The sequence below is a fragment of the Amblyraja radiata genome, chromosome 1 (genome assembly GCF_010909765.2).
Source record: "Amblyraja radiata isolate CabotCenter1 chromosome 1, sAmbRad1.1.pri, whole genome shotgun sequence".
Classification (NCBI taxonomy): domain Eukaryota; kingdom Metazoa; phylum Chordata; class Chondrichthyes; order Rajiformes; family Rajidae; genus Amblyraja; species Amblyraja radiata.
The window spans coordinates 131,783,616-131,790,462 of NC_045956.1; positions in this window are offsets into that span (position 1 = coordinate 131,783,616).

Below are 6,847 nucleotides of genomic sequence, written 5' to 3' on the forward strand. Positions count from 1 at the left end.
ACAAATCAAAATTCTTCAACTCCCTTCTGCCTTAATGTTCCATTAGAGTTGCAGGGAACTACAGCATGGAAGCAGAATCTTAGGCCCAACTTGCCCATAACAAACCAAGAAGTCCATCTAAGTCGGTATTTACCGAGGAGAAAGACAGTAGGACGGAGGAACTTGGGAGAGTCAATGGAAGTGTCTTGAGAGCAATCAGTGTTACCGTCGAAGAAGTATGAAAGGTACTGTTGTGTATGAAGGTAGACAAATCTCCAGGGCCTGATCAGATATATCTGAGGACATTGTGGGAAACCAGAGAGGAAATTGCGGGTGCCCTGGTTGATATTTACGAGTCATCCTTAAATACAGGAGAGGTGCCGGAAAACTGGAGGGTGGCAAATGTTTTCAAGAAGGGATGCAGGTAAAATGCTGGGAACTATAGGCCGGTGAGCTTAACATCTGTAGTTGGAAAGTTGGAGAGTATTCTGAGGGATAGTTAATACAGGCATTTGGATGGGCAAGGGCTGATTAGGGACAGTCAGCATGGTTTTGTACGTGGGACGTCGTGTCTCACAAATCTGATTGAGTTTTTTTTGAAGACGTGACTGAAAAGGTCAATGAGGGCAGAGCTGCAGATGTTGTGTACATGGTCTTCAGTAAGGCATTCGACAAGGTTCTGCATGGTAGGCTGCTCTGGAAGGTTAGATGACATGGGATCCAAGGAGAGATAGCTGAATTGATAGCAAATTGGCTCCATGGAAGGAAGCAGAGGGTGATGGTGAAAGGTTGCTTCTCAGACCGGAGGCCTGTGACTAGTGGTGTGCCTCAGGGTTCAGTGCTGCCCATTACTGTTTGTCATCTACATCAATGATTTGGACGAGAACATACAGGGCAAAATTAGCAAGTTTGCTGATGATATGAAAGTGGGCAGTTTTGCAGATGGTGAAGATGGTTGTGAAAGATTGCAGCAGGATCTGGATCGATTGGCCAGGTGGGCAGAGGAATGGTTGATGGATTTAATACAGAGAAGTGTGAGGTGTTGCATTAGGGATGTCAAACAAGGGCATGACCTAAACTGTGAATTGTAGGCCTCTGGGGAGTGTTATAGAGCAGAAGGATCTAGGAGTGCAGATGCATGGTTCCTTGAAGGTCGAGTCACAGGTAGGTAAGGTGGTCACAAAGGCTTTTGGCACATTGGCCTTCATCAGTCAGAGTATAGAGTATAGAAGTTGGGAGGTTAAGTTGCAGTTGTATAAGACGTTGGTGGGATCGCATTTAGAATATTGTGTTCATTTCTGGGCACCATGTTATAGGAAAGATATTGTCAAGCTTGAAAGGGTTCTGAGAAGATTTACGAGGATGTTTTCAGGACTAGAGGGTGTGAGCTATAGGGAGAGGTTGAGTAGGCTGGGTCTCTATTCCTTGCAGCGCAGGAGGATGAGGGGTGATCTTATGGAGGTGAATAAAATCATGAGAGGAATAGATCTGGTAGATGCACAGAGTTTTTTGTCCAGAGTAGGGGAATCAAGGACCACAGGACATAGGTTCAAGGTGAAGCGGAAAAGATATAACAGGAACCTGAGGGGTAACTTTTTCACACAAATGGTGGTGGGTGTATGGAACAAGCTGCCAGGTGAGGTAATTGAGGCTGGGACTATCCCAATGTTTAAGAAACAGTTAGACAGGTACATGGATAGGAAAGACTTGGATGGATTATAGACCAAGTGCAGGCAGGTGGGACTAGTTTAGCTGGAACATGTTGGCCAGTGTGGGCAAGTTGGGCCAAATGGCCTGTTTCCACACTGTATCACTCTACGACTAAGTGTGTCCCATTTGTTTGTGTTTGCCCATTATCCCTCTAAAACTTTCCTGTACATGTGGACCTGTCCAAAATGTCTTCTAAATGGGTTTGTTGTAACTGCCTCAACCACTTTATCTGGCCGTTAATTTAATATACACCACACCCTCTACTGTAGTACTTAGTAAAACATTATAAAGAATGTTGTAATTTATGGATGAATATGACACGTTCAGAGCCTATGAAAGATGATGCATAAATTATTTTTTTCTTTGCAATGAGCATAAACTTTTAACAGTATATAATAGCAAATTTCTCAAAATTCTGCTGACATTTTTGGATTTGTTTGCATTTATTTTTCCTATCCATTGTACTAGCAAGTACAACAATTTCATGTGATTTCTATCTTGTTCATTTGAATCCCTTGGCCTCGTAGTCTTTCTTCATGCATAAATAATTCCTTTGTCCTTATGAATGAGGATTACATGCCACATTCCTATTGCATATCAGTCTTTACTTTGCTTGCACTGCCAAAAATGTGCTGGAATGTAACTCTAACTAGACTATCAAGATTAAAATAAAATTGAGCCTGACATTTATTTGAAGCTGCTTACATAATTCTGTTTCCAAGAACTAACTTCAGATTCCATAAAAAACACAGTAGCACCTCAAACTAACCAAGACCAGACATCTTGTATTGTGCCGTTAGATTTATTTTTACAGCCCGCAGCTTCTTTTTTGTTACATCATTGCATTGAGTGAACTAAAAGCTGGAGAGTTAAGGGGAGTGAGGCACTCTGGCCTCAGTAAGCAGCAAAACTAGTGGTTCATTTCTTAGCCAATGATGGAGAGTGGTGTTATGAGGATAAATTAAGTGAAGATAAAAAAGGTGAAGCAATAAGAGAAAGATAAAAGACTGAAAAATAAATCATTTCAATTTAAAAATAAAATGTAGTTTAGTTTAGAGTTACAGTGCGGAAACAGGCCCCATCCATGAGAACAATTTATCATTTGAAGGTATAAAAGTTTACAGTTTTACATTGTTGAATTGCAAGCACAGGAAACTTGATTGGTATTACATTAACAATTAACTGAGGGTTATAAAAGCTACTTACAGGTGTTTATTGACAACTTTAATATCCTTTATTGAGTTTAAAGGGAAATTAATTTACAAATTCAACACACATTTCACAGCATTGGGAAGGATTAAAATGAAAGGCTGTTTGTGAAAGGTTTAACAGAGTATGATCAGGGACAAATTCTGGAATTTTACAGGTTAGCACTCATTACCTATTCAGTTTTAGTCTTGGAAATACAACGCGGAAACAGGCCCTTCGGCCCACAGAGACCGTGCCGACCAGCGATCCCCATAAACTATCCTACACACACTAGGGACATTGTTTACATTCATACCAAGCTAATTAACTTACAAAACTGCAAATCTTTGGAGTATGGGAGGAAACCAAAAATCTTGGAGTAAACCCACGCGATCACGAGGAGAACGTACAAACGCCGTACAGACAACGCCCATAGTCGGGATCGAACCTGGGTCTCCGGTGCAGCAAGCGCTGTAAGGCAGCAACTCCACCGCTGCGTCACTGCGACGCTGACCTTTAATTTTATTATTCGTATTAACAATGGTGTGCATTGCTAACATGCCATTATTTTTCCTGATTCAAGTCAATAAAAATATTTGTACAACCTGGTAATAAAAATGCAAAGAAGCAGGGTTATTAAAAACTCGGCCATAAAGCTGAATTTTAAGCTGTAAAAGGAGAGGAAGGCAGAGGGATGAAAAGTTTAGGGCACTGATCTCCATTCATAAGGCCCAAGACAATGGCAATTCCCATTGATCCAAAGTGACACTCACATATCACCCGTGCCAAGTCTGGCTTGGAACATGAGCAAGTGTACGTTTCTATTAAACCTTTTGCAGTAGCTGAGGTGAACATCCACTGGGAAGTTGCTTTGAACAATTGTGATTCGTAATCCGCTGTATGTGAGTTTATGGATTGAAATGCATACATAATATGATTGTAGTGTCAGGCTATAATTGATTGTGGTTTTGTTCTTCCCTCTCTAGGAAATGAACAATGGACTTTGTATAAGGCTGCAATGTAAACATTGGCTTGCTCTACTATGGACTTTGTATGTGTTTGCATTACATACATTGGCTTGCACTATCATGGTTTGGTTACCCAGTAAAGGTGATAGTCAAAGAGTCAAAGAACCATACAGCATAGATCCATGCAGCACAGCAGGCCAATAAAGATGGCCCATCTATTCTAGCCCCATCTGCCTCTGTTTAGCCTGTGTCTCTCCAAAGCTTACCTATCCATGTACCTGTGCAAATGTATTTTAAATGTTGTTATAATACATGTTTACATGTTGTTACATATCACAAATGTCGTGGTAGTTTATCGGATTATTGTTAATTGTATATTTATTTGTTGTGTTAATGCACTCGTAATGCTGCAGCAAGTAAAGGTTACGTTGGTTTGTTTGTGGCGCGTATGACAATGAAACACTCTTCACCCTTGCTTCTTGATAGAAATCCTTGTACAATTTCTGTATTACTTCATAATGTAATATGTACTGAATGGCATAGTGGTTCCAGAGAGATTGGTAGGAAAATTACAGGAGACAGTCATTGAGATTAGGGGAAGTCGCCTTTGTTTATTGACTCGGGTGGAATCAATTTCCACTCCACCTCTTTTCCTGGCTCACAAAAGAGCTCGTAAAGCAGATATATTTTTTTTTCACAGTCTCCACCTTCCTTTAGCTGCTGTGTTAAACCATTGCTGAGGTAGCAAATTATAAATTATAATTATAAATTAAGACTCACAGGTTTACTAACTTATTTAAATCCACATCACCACCTGGGAGCAGATTTGTCAGCAGCACTGTCTCTTAGTTTAATTTAGTTGAGTTTATTGTCATATGTACCGAGGTGCAGTGAAAGGCTTTTTTGTTGCATGCTAACCAGTCAATGGAAAGGCCATACATGATTACAATCGAGTTGTCCACAGTGTACAGAGATTTTCTTTACATTTTTACACCCTGGCTAACTCTAAACTGCTTGCTTTGGTGAGATTAAATTCTGCCTTTGGTCTTCAGTGGTGATAATTCATGGATTAATCATGACGGTGTACTTACATATGATTAAAGTCTCAAGCTGGCCTCACAGCATTATGGTTCCGTCAGAGTTTCAGCAATTACAGGTTTTCAACTTGATTATCTGGAAGCTTTTGTTTATTTTTTTATTCTATTCAGGTAAAGCTATGCCTAGCCTTGAGTCAGCACACATGCACACAAATAACTGGCTGGTTCATCCCAAATTCACAAAGGCATGACACATCAAGCAGGTAATTGGGGAAAAAAGATACTGCACTCTTAATAAAGGTAAAAGCCTGAGCATGAAGGAAAAGCAAGCAGACCCAAAAATAACACCAGTAAACTGAAGAAGGAATATCACATTCATTACATTGCTTATATATCTGGCACAGTAATGTCCACCAACTGTTGTGGAATTAGAAACTTGCTCTTCATGTTTCCTCAGTATATTAATCTCCATTATACACAGTATGCATTTCAATCTGCTGAAATGATGACATGAGTGAAATAATGCACCTTTGGATGGCAATCACATTATTTCTGTAACTGTATCATCTCTGTTGTCTTCTCAAATTAGAAGTCTTGTCCGTTCTTAGTGAAATAAAATAATTTTTGGGTGAATGGTACGGATCTATTACAGAGTTGGGTGCAAATTTTCCCTCACCTTGATCCATTCAGGAGTGACACCAGACAAGATCTATCTAAAGGTTACGTTTGCTGAAATGTATCTTTTAAAAACAATTAAAATTAGGCCATGACAGTGCAGTCACTGGGGAGAGGACAGGGGTACAGAACAATTTAAGAATGCTGCAATAGGCATTTCCTGTTGATGACGTTCAAAGTATTTTTAAACCCAGGGTGGCACTTCTGTAAATGCTGAATAATACTGTATTTTGCTTTACAGGATGCATCTGGGCCATGCACATGATCAGAGGAAATTTTAGAAACTGAAGTAATCCAATCTTATAAATCAGTCCCTTCACCTCAACCCAACTTTTTGATGATACCCCTTGACCTTTCCTTCCGGTGTCACCAGATTGAGTTGTTTCTTGATTTGCTAATGGTTCTTGTAATCACTTCATATATTGGTGATTTAGATGAAGGGATTACGTAACATTAGCAAATTTGCAGATGACAAAAAGCTGTGAACTGTGAGGCGGATGCTATGAGAATGCAGGGTGACTTGGACAGGTTGGGAGAGTGGACAGATGCATGGCAGATGCAGTTTAATGTGGATAAATGTGAGGTTATCTACTTTGGTAGCAAAAACAGGAAGAAAGATTATTATCTAAATGGTGTCAAGTTGGGAAAAGGGGAAGTACAATGGGATCTGTTCATCAGTCAATGAAAGTAAGCATGCAGGTGCAGCAGGCAGTGAAGAAAGTGAATGGCATGTTGGCCTTCATAACAAGAGGAGTTGAGTAAAGGAGAAAATATGTCCTTCTGCTGTTGTACAGGGCCCTAGTGAGACCACACCTGGAGTATTGTGTGCAGTTTTGGTCTCCAAATTTGAGGAAGGACATTAGTGCTATTGAGGGAGTGCAGCCTAGGCTCACAAGGCTAATTCCCAGATGGTGGGACTGTCAAATGCTGAGAGAATGGAGCGGCTGGGCTTGTATACTCTGGAATTTAGAAGGATGAGAGGGTATCTTATTGAAACATATAAGCTTATTAAGGGCTTGGGCAAGCTAGAGACAGGAAACATGTTCCCGATGTTGGGGGAGTCCAGAACCTGGGGCCACAGTTTAAGAATAAGGGGTAAGCCATTTAGAACGGAGATGAGGAAACACTTTTTCTCACAGAGAGTTGTGAGTCTGTGGAATTCTCTGCCTTAGAGGGCGGTGGAGGCTGGTTCTCTAGATACTTTCAAGAGAGAGCAAGATAGGGCTCTTCAAGATAGCGGAGTCAGGGGATATGGGGAGAAGGCAGGAACGGGGTACTAATTGTGGATGA